Raw genomic sequence first — 11105 nt, forward strand, 5'->3', positions numbered from 1 at the left:
TTCTGCGCTCCCTTGCAGCTTGTACCTGCTGCCTTGTGCTAATATATATTTATGCTTTTTAATTTTATTTTTAACAAGGTTACTTTTTTGCTGACTCAGTCAGCTGAACCAAGGCCACCATCTTTCCATATGATTTGAAGTAAGGGGAACAATCGGCAAGATGCAGGCAAGTAGGCCCACTCACTTTAGAGAAGGCTCACCATTACGCCATTAGCTGTAATGTCAAACTGCGCCTTTGATGCTGTAGTCACCAGAACTGGTGCAACAGAAGCGGTCGAGGAATACAGAAGGGACTGAAGTGTCCTCCTTCAGATAACAGTTATAAAGTCAGTTTAGCTGTAATACGAAACCTCACCCCTAGCTGCTTGATTCCTTCTGCCTTTGTCTCTGCAAGCTTATTAGCTTCTGCTAGGAATTCTCAAATACCTGGGTGTAATCATTTCAGTCTGGACACTCTAGCTTTCCACTTTGATCCTCTGATTTATACTTCAGGGGCTAACCTGCCTCCTGCAGAGAAGATGTTACTTATGGAAGAACAGGCCCTGTGGGCAGCCACATGCCAGCTCTGTGGCCCACGCAGTTGGGGAGCTCACTCCTGCGTGCATGCATGAAGAGTTGGACTGAAAACAATTCAGCTACAGGGGATTTCACTGACTAAAATAAATTCTATATCAAACCCATAGCTTCAAGCTACAGAGAAAAACTCCCTAGGTATGCACTGGAAGGGAAACAAGGACTACTCCCTCTCTGAGGCCACCCAGGCACCTCAGTGTGTCCAGTGAAAAGAAAATATGATTGAAGCACAAGCAGGCATGTCATCTTTAGTTATACTCTTGCTAATACAGGACACAACAGCAGTGAAGATGCAGTCGAATGACAATTGGGCCTGTTTTCCAGTTTCTAGTAATGCCAGAGTTCCTGCTGCTGTCATTATTCCACCAATTGCTCACTACTGTTACAAAGCAAGATTAAAGTCAGTGCAGGTTTGTGGGACCACATATCTTCACTGTGCTCTTTTTAGGCACCAACTACAGAGGTAGGTCAGGGGAATAAAAGGAGGAAGCCTGAGCTGGGTCTTAGCCTAGTGCAAAGTCTTTCAGCTCAGACGCGAATAAAATCAATCCCTCCAGTATGGTGTAATACCATCTGTGCAGTGTGTCAGTCTGTCCTTCTGGCTGACCTCTGGGTAAAGGACATGGGACATTGGCTTGCAGTGCAACGGGATCATCCAGCCTCATGGCAGACAACTGGGCAACAGAGCACTCCTGAAATATTCAAGAGGTTGTTTTCAGACATGTTTAACTTAATTGTTTTGGTTTCTTCTTGCAGTCATGAATATTTTATTTGGCTTCCTCAGGTTACTGCTGGGGAAAGAGAACCTTGGAGACCTTCTAGTTCATCTTAAAATGGCTGGAAGAAAAGGGCAGAGGCTTCATAATTTTGGAGCACAGAGGACTGGAATCCCTTCTCAGTAGCCTAGGGTGCAGGCTCAAGAGAGGATGTTTTCTGTCAGTATGAGGCAGCAAGAGATATGGAAGGAATGATGTTGATATTGTATATTAATGCAATGGGAGCTAGAAAAAACAGAACAGCATTGGCCACCATCACCCCCAACTACCACCAAACAGGATTCTTGTGAATCTATGCACAGTATCATCTCTCTGATCAGTCTACTCATTTATGCCTGTGATTTGGCCATTTTTAAAATTCAGTGACCTTATTAGCTCTTTGCTGCAATGTCATCAATGATTTATTTCCTGTTGTTGATTTAAGAACAATTTGCAGCGAGAAGGAGGCACTGATGTGTTACCTCTTTTAAATCACATTTTAAAATAATGGTGGCTGAATAGTGGCTGCAATGACCTGATTTTTTGCGTAATTGAAGGACTCTTTAGGAAACTGGGGAGTCTTGTATGTCCTCAAGGAACATAGCCGCTTTTCAAGCCTTTTGTTTCTTCAATCTGCTGCTGGATTCCCCAAATAAAGCTCTTTCTCCAAGGTAAAAGGGCTTTTAAATCAGAGGACCTGGCTAGTTGGAAATTCCCCTTGGTATTGGTATCCCTGGGTAGTACATAGCTGGCAAACACAATCTACTTTCCATCTGCTTAACCCACCTGGCCCTGCCTTCTCAACCCTGAATGTCCAGACAGAGAAGGGCACTGGGAGAATGGAAGTGAAAGTGGGAAAGTGCAAGCAAGATTTTAGTTCCAAAGATAACTTAATTCTCACTGCATGTACCAAGTGTTAAGGGGGCTGTGCATGAGGGGAAGCTGTCCGACTGCTCATACTCCCATCTGAAGTGAATGTGTCTTTGTCTTTGATGCAATGGCCTGTGCAAACCTATGGGGTAAATCAGTGGCTGAGATGGGCACTGAACCCAAGTCTCAGGCTTCGTGCTCCATGGTCCAGTCTGCTCAGGGGTAGGTAGGTGAAATCTGGAAATGTCCCATCTTTACTGTTGGTTACGTTCCCTTCCTTTAAAAAGATATGAATAAACTGCCAAGGTTTTGCTAGGAGCACTTTAAAAGACAAAAAAAAGTAGTGTTTAGTCTGTGCAGAGAATTCAGGTTAGAGGTGCTGAGGCAGACAGGCTTGAGACTGAATAAAGGTGGAAAGGGAATATTTGCAGAGAATCAGTTTAGCCTCTCTCATCTCAGTGTAGCTCAAAGCAGATGATAAGTCTGATAAGAGAGCTAACTTGATCAGTGCCTTCTTCTCAGCCATCTTCCTCAGGCAAAACCCAATCATACCGTGTGAGACTTCTGACAAATCAAAGAAATCAAAGAAACACAGAAGGCTTCAGTTCTGCCTTGGGATCAAAGCCTTAAAGAGGCTCCAGCTGATAATTACATACTTTGTTAAAGCCACTTCCTCCACAGGAACCCTGAAGAGTTGGATTTTGCAGAGAAGTTTCTTACCCCCCCCCCCAAAGTTTAGAGCTAAGAGCCCAGAGGCTTTTTTGCAGGGTTGGAAAAGGAATGCATGCTCCAGATGACACCAATCATCTTGGGCTTTAAAGAAAAGATCTCTCTTCTCAACAGAGATAGTTATTTATAAACAATGAATGAAAGAAGGTGATGAAATAGTTAACTAACCTGTTGTTCTACAGGCCCATTCTTAGTGAGCTAAAGAGGAGAGGACCATCCAGTGGCAGAAAGCTTAGGTAAAGTGGGTTTCTTAAGTTCTCCAGCTCAGCACTTGGTTTTTGTCTTTCCTTCTTGATGGAGGAGCCCTTAAAGCGTAGTGCATAACAGCCAGGGGGTTCTTGGAAGGAGATAGGAAAACAGGCCCCACCCAAACAAATGCTGTTAAGCATCCACTATCTTATCTTAACAGCACTAATTACATTTTAGGCTAGGGCCACTTGTTCTGGTTGCTAGCCCCACCTTAGTTTATCTTGTTTAATCTCTCCCCCCCCTTCAGCAAAGCCTTTTTGTGAGGGGGTATGGGTAAAAGGGGACTTTGCTTTGAAGAACCAGGGTCATCTTCACAGGCGTTAAACATGGCACTAACCATGCTGTCAGTTTGCAACCTGGTGAGTGCGGAGGGAGAATGTGTGTGTGCGCGCTTGCTCTGCTATCTGCTTTCTTGGGAAAAACCTAGGAAGGGGAAAACCATCACTGAATTTGGAAAAGCCTGGGAAGGGGAAAACCATTAATGAGTGTGGCAGCAGTGCTGCATGAACATCATCACTTGCTGCCCACTCCTGCTGGGAGTAACCTTGACCTGCCTGCAAAAGCTTCGTTTAAAGCTTTATTTGGAAAAGCAGATTGAGTGGACATTCAGTCTTTCTGCTTCTTATTGGACAGAGAGATTTAGGCAAAGCGAGGGCAAAAATGGTGCCAATTTTGCTGCCATCTCAGCGCTGAGCTGGAAACTGCTTTCCTGTTGTCAGCAGAGAACTCAGTATTGGCAGGGAGAAGAGGCTACCTGAGCTGCACATGCTTGGCTCTCTGAAATAAAACTCCAGGGCTGCAGAAGAAAGAGGCCTATGAATTAGTCCTTTTCACCAATTTAAGCTCTTATTTGTATGGTATTCACAGTGCCTTGACTGATTCACAGTGCCTCCAAGTGTCTCTTGGAGTGTAACAGCCATTTTTTGGGTACTGGAAGTGACCTATCCTTTTAAGTCTCTAGAGATGTACCCAGTCATACTGTCTTTAAGCCTGGCCTTTGCCTGGGTGAAATCCCTCCTATCCTCTTATCCAAAACCCTGCCAACCAGCTGGTGATATTGCTGATTGAAAAGTTCAAAGGTGCCATGAGAAAGCTTGAATTATTCATGCCAGTTTCCTTCCCTATGCCTGGCACCACCCAGCCAGAATTGATGTTAAGACTCCACAGCTGGGCAGGCTTGCAAGGACACTGGGACAAACTGCGGGCTGCTTAGGAACAAGGCAGAGGAGAATGAATCTATTGCCATATAAATGAATATGACCTATGATATGTGGTGCTGAGCAACTTGCTGGGATCCGGATGGACATTGTAGGTATGTTGAGAAATTTACTGTGCAGAGTGATAAGGGAGGAGCTTGAGCAATTCTTACAGGTTAATAAAAACATAAGCTGCTAAGACAAAGTTCCAAGCATTTCCTTTTAAGACTAATGACTGTACTTTATCCTCTGCATGAGGCAGGAGAAACCAGCCTGGAGTACTGTGTTTATGGAAGTTGAGATTCACTTCTCTTACTGGTCTTAAAATAATAATTGGTATTGCGCTTCTTTGTAGATTCACGCTGTGTTTCTTAATAGCATTGAGGTTCTTCTTTCTGATGTAAGCAATTCTCATTTCATCTAAAAAGACCAAATAAAATCAAGCGGTGCTTCTTCCTGTGGCAATTTAGATGGAGTTGTTACAATGCGTTAAGCTGCAAAGCTGATGAGCAGGATCTTTCACCTGCTACAGCGTGTCAAGGAGGCAGATGGTCCAGGGCAGTTAGAAAGCAGGGCTGATGTCAAAGGAATTGTTTATGTAAGCAATGATTCATCTTACCATTCCCAGTGATAGCAGCAGTGTCACAAAGCAGTCTACTCTGAAACGCTGTCTCAGAAAGAACTGTGAACTTTAGATTTTCATGTTCTAACCCAGATTCAGAATTTGGGGTCTTATCTTTACAGTGAGTCAAACCAAAGTCCTGTGTCCAAGCTCCCTACAAACTTCAGCAGTGTTCTTGACAGTCCTCATCATCCAAGTGCTGCAGCACTTCTATTTTGTGGAAGATTTTAGCTTTCTGGACACATGACTATATAGCAATAATACATAAAAACAGACCTTTTTTTTTTTTTTTTTTTTAAACTTCGTTTGACATTGTAGAGAAGCAGAACGAGCTTTAAGCCTTCAGGAGGACGGAATATTAACACCTATCCTGTGCTGAGGATTTAGGGTCTAATTCAGCTACCATTAATCTCAGTGACAAAAGTCCTGTTGCAGGATTTAAAGATCTAGGCCACTGATATTGGTGCATTAAGCATGTGGGGCTGAAACAAGGTGACTAGAGATTTATGTATTTGAGAGGCTACTGTTTAAAGAGAAGGATAAAGGAAGAGGATTTGATGTTAGGAAATGAACTCTGTACTGTGCAACATACATGTCCAGGATCTTACGACTGGTGTCGGATCTAGACCAAAGTAAAAAAGCAAGTTTAGGGGGAACATCAAAAACACTGATTGCTGTCTCTCTCACCAGGACTGCGGGGCTGTTTGTATAACCTGCTTCTCCCTGATGTTGAGGCAATGTAACAGTGCCTTCTGGGCAGCAGCTAGTTGCTCAACATCAGAGCTGCGGCTGGGGAAGGGGTGATACTGTTTTTCCAGATGCAGAGGATTGTTATGCCGTGCAAGAGAGAACAAAATGAGTAGTACACAAAAAAAAATTGCAGTGAAACCACGTGCTTTATACACCTACTGTATTCTTTTAGAGCATCAGTCTTCCTGGACTAGGTCAATCTCAAATGTGGTTTTTGCTGCTGTCTTTGGGGTTGTTGAAGCCAGGCAGACTTTGATCAGCTGAATTGTCCTTTGCCAATTTGACATTCCCAGAGCACTGGAATGTATTTTCTTATGGTATTTGTTTTTAAACATCTTCTAAAAATGCTTGGACAGGTTTTAGTCTGCAAGTAAGTCATAGGACATTCTGGAGAGCAGGTGGACTGCCTTCTTCCGGTGCTAAATGTTAAAAATTCTCATTCCTCATCAAGTTTTGTAGTAGCTACAAAGATTTAAAGCTTTATGCTAACTTGCCATCTTAACTACTCACTCTTCCTCCCCCTCCCCTTGCCCTAGAGCAAGACGAGACCTTAGACAGGATGGAAGCACATTCCAAAAAACTTTGTTCAGAACCCTTTTGGGCTAGCAGTGTGCGTGCAATACCCAGCAAGGCTTTACTTTTCATACAGGGAAAAAACATTGGTACTGTATAATAAAGCTAATCCTCCCAACTCAATCCCTTCTATCAAAAATTGCTCACCCTTCTGGTGTGTCTTTGCAGTCCCCATTGTTATTGGGTACTTCTGTCACAACTTGTACACTGCAACCATGCAACCAGGAGGCTGCAGTGAGCCAGATAAACATGTTGCCAGTGTCCTGTCAATAATCCTACCTCTGAAGGCTTCCAGACACTGTACTTCATCCCTTAGGTAAGTTAGGTTAACACCTCATGGAGTTATGATGAAGGTGGGAGTTAATAACAGAATCTTGACTGCTAGGTCCTCAGTTGCCTGTTGAGAGAGATTGTAAGAATATGATAGAAGGATCTCTTCTTCCTGTAGAGAATCTACAGAGTTGTCTATAAAGCAAAGAGAAAGAGAATGAAGGAGCAAGGGGAGAGAAGAGTTTAACATAGAAGGAAGTGAGAGGACAAAATACCTAATAGAATTTCCCTTTGTCCTGTGTGCTGGTTTGTCCGTGTGCGTCATTAGCTAGTGTCATGGTTAAGGTAGCTAAGAATGTCCCTTATAGGAGGCTTTTTACTTTTTTTTTTTTTTTGGAAATGATAATGAAGACTATTGGGTTTCCTTGCTAAAAGATTTGTTTTTCTATGTCTTATTCTCTTCCTCCATTCACCTCCCAGTTTTCCTTTCTCTATTCCATCATTTCCTTTCAGTTATGCTCTTGCTATTCTCTGATTTGGACCTTTGCCTTGAAGTGTTTAGTGACTGTGGGATCAAAACCAGGCTCTGCCATTAACGCTTCATTCAGACAAATGGGTAGAACTTGAACCTGGAGCCCAAGTGGTATTTTGGTCTGTCTGGAGCAGCAAGAGGCTGACTCATAAAATAAAAGTTCTTTGTAACTGGAAGGGATAGAGGTGATATTTCCCAACAGGCTGAAAGATCAGGACTAATCCTATGGGCACTTTTACATCCTTTATTTCCTGCTTATGATTAGAGAAAAGATAAAGAGGTAAGCAATGCTGATTAACACTTAGAATACTGACCATTCCCTAAACTACCAGCTAATAACAGCACACCCAGGAGGAGTTGCGTGGAGGTGCCTTTGCCTAATGGAGCAATATTTGCTTCTGACTTCTTGCTCAGTTTAGCCAGAAAGGCACTGAATGCTTGTTCCTGGAATATAGCATTCAAAATCAGCCCCATCATGATAAAAGAGAAGATGGTGTCAAACAATTCCACTGACGTGTACCGGGTCAGTAGTAGGAGTTTTCTTTGGTGTAAATATGTTTGCAAGGATTTATCTGGATGCTTTGGCAATATGGTTACGCATCGACAAAAATCCTAATGTAGAATCAGTTATATTGGTGTGAAAATCCTTTTGCTGGTAGGAACTAACATATGCTATCCTAAAAAAAGCAATCTTCACTCGGTATTTTATGTGTCAGAAGCAATTCTGAAGAGCAGACTTATACTACAGAGTTAACCTACTTAGTTTTAACTGTTTTTTTCTGCAGAGATTGTCTGATCACTTGATTGAATTTTTATTGTTATCTCCACTCTCCCTATGATATTTATTTTTCCACCACTTCATTTCTTCTTTCTTCTTCCTATTCCTCATTTATTCACTGATTTATTTAGCCTTCTCTCCAATATGATTTCAGCAGAGCTGTTCAGGGGCAGACTTATTATTTGCTCTAAGAGCTGGTTTCCACATATAAATTTTGCTACTTGGGCTAAACTGTAATTTCAGGACAGGTCAAATCTTGAGCATGATCTATTTAATGATGTCCTTCTCTTGCACTGCAGAAAACTTAAAAAGTTTTTCCTTGGATAAACAGCTACTATTTAACTAAAATTAACCTATTTATTTAAACTTAGCCAGCACTTATTTTTTAAGAGAGAAGTGCTAGAATAAAAGGGGAGAGAATATAAAATGATCACAAAAACCAGGGGTTATATTTTTATATAATATAATTTATATTTATAAAAAATATAATGTTTTAAATATCAATTCTAATACTTCAGTGTCAACTCAACTTGAACAATTTGAGTTAGATGCCTTTTTTTAAACAATTGGTTGTTGTCTTTTCAGTTCTACTCAGTGATACAGCATCTACTCAGTATCCTGTATTTTCAGCCTTCAAGCTAGTGCAGTTCACATAGGACCAATTGTAATTCTAGTCACCTAGGAAACTGAGTTAATAGTTTACTGTTCATTAATTTGGTGTAGATCATTAGATCTGTCCTCTGTCCTTCGACACAAAGAAGGTTAACAGAGAAGAAAAACCTGAAATAAAAGAATCCTTCTTTCTTAAACTACAGTGTGGCCAAACCTTTGTCAGCTGTGGAAAATCATGGACTTTGATTCAGTTGTCTGTATAAGACCGGCCTCTGGAAAGAGACCTAATGAAAAGAAAAAAAAAAAAAAAAAGGGTGATTCATGACAAAATGAAATAGAGACTAACCTGGTGCAAGACAGTCAGCATGGTATTCCACAGTTGTATAGGTTTGGTTCTGCAAACATTTGCTCAGTTCTACAGAAATGAGGTAATTATCACTTATGAGGACCTGGCCTCTCTTTGTAGCTTTTTTCACAGCAAAATGCACGATGTTTCCTTTCATAGGTGAACTGGAATAAACACTCACATCCTTCTGAACACTGGAGAAATGGCTCCTTCCAGATCCAAGACTTGGCGCAAAAAGTTTGGAAAGGAGAAAGTGCTGAACTGTGAGAAAAAGGCAAGCTCTCCTGGAGATTCAAAGATACGTTGTGGGAGACAGTGGGAAGAAAAGAGTAAAGGCCAGCTGATGGGCAAAGAGTCATTACCTGAACAAGATGAAACCCTTGAACAGGACACCTTAAAAAGCCAGAGGCTGGTGAGGCCTAAGGGAAGCAAAGAAAGTGGCCACAAGAAATTATTCCGGGAAGAGAGAGCCTCCAAGAGCAATGATCAGAGAGAATCTAGTTTTGGGAGAAAACATGGAGAACAATTAGTGTCCAAAGCGAAGAAAAAAGGAAAGGCCTCCAAACAACAGGATCCGACATCAGGACAAGAAAGTGATGACAGTACTGGTAAGGAGGAAGAGGCCACTGTAAACAGCAAGAAACAGAGTTTTAAGAGGAAGTGTGGAAAGTGTCCTGTTGTTATTGAAAAAGTCACTGAGTCAGAGTCTGTAAAGTCCTTTGCAGCGCAAATTGTTGAAGGCTCTCTTCAGAAACATGACTTGCCACAGAAGGCAGACAATGTCAGACCTGGGAAAAAACACAGGGAGAATCATGGCTCTAAGGAAGCTTCTGAGAATGAGTCAGGTTCTCAATTCCAAGGCAGTGTAATCTGGAGGAAAGGTGAGAGAACTGGGGAAAAGCAAGTTGGAAAACATGCCAGGATTATTGTCACTGAAAGTGCAGAAGAAAAGATCCTGGAAACTTCAGATAACTCTTGTTCTAACTCAATCAGTGAAGCTCACTGGACCCATAAAAGAGGTAAAGACAAGACTGGAGTTGACGGCACTGAAAGCAGTGAAGACAAGAGAAGCTCTTCAGAGGAGGACGACATCAGTGAGAAAGCAGACATTCTGGAAGAACTTCCTGCGGCTGAAGGAAAAGGCTTCAAGAAGCTGCTTGATGAAAGCAATGAAACAGCTAGTGAAACTGAAAGGGAGCAGGTGACCATAGATGGAAGGAAAGAATCTGAGGATGAAGACACTTACTTTGCAGGATTAGAGGTAGAGGAGAAACTGAAGAAGCAAGATGACATGCCAAGACAAACAAAATCTATTCTAGCTGAGAGCCGTGAGGAAGATGATGATGCAAGTGTTTCAGGGTCCCAACTCACAAGTCCTAACAACAGAGAAAATGATGGAGACAATAATAGAGAAGGCAAGGAAATTATGTTAGAAAAGGACAAGGATCAAGACATGTTAAAAGATGACCATGATCATTCTAACAGCAACGGGGAGAATAACACTGAAGTGAGCATTGACAAAGGAAAAGATGATATAAGAAGAAAACCACTGTCTAGGGCTGTGAAAGCAAAACTCCATCACATTGGCCTTAGGAAAGTACCTCAGGGAACTGAAGAAGAAGAGAAGGTGAATGACGAAGGCAGCACACTAGAAGATAGCCCTTTGCTGTCCAAGCAGCAAATGACATTGAAAGAGAAATCCAGGAGGTGTGAGACTGCAGAACAAAGTAAAGTGATGGGACAAATACAAACAGACAGTTCTTCCTTAGACTGTAGCAAGCAGGAGTTAGCAGTGAGGATGTTCACAAACAAATGCTCTTTTCCATCCCAAGTCCTTCTCAATATGAAAGGCAAACATAAAGAAGCTGAGATGAAACTATTAACAAGCTGTAAAACAAATTCTGTCCAGATGGCTTTGGAAACCAGTCCTGACCTGAAAAAGGTTGAAAGCATCTGTTCAAAACCCACCACTTTAGAAACTCTCAGTATACATAAGGAGCCCAACATAGCTCAGAGTTTTGCAGAGAAAAGATTAACTCTTTCAAATATTTCAAACTGCTCCTCTATTACAAAAAATCAAGCTGATAAGCAGCTCCTTTGCAAGAGGAAGAGAGTTGGAAAAGTTATTGGAAAGGTTAAACTGGGTTTAGGCCAGACTGTAGAGGCAGAAGAGAAAGCAGAAGAAGAAGTGATTGCAGATGCACCTTCTGAAAAAGAAAATGTGCAAGCTAGGAAAGGATCCAAATACTT

This window comes from Struthio camelus, chromosome 19, assembly GCF_040807025.1.
Source record: "Struthio camelus isolate bStrCam1 chromosome 19, bStrCam1.hap1, whole genome shotgun sequence".
Taxonomy (NCBI): domain Eukaryota; kingdom Metazoa; phylum Chordata; class Aves; order Struthioniformes; family Struthionidae; genus Struthio; species Struthio camelus.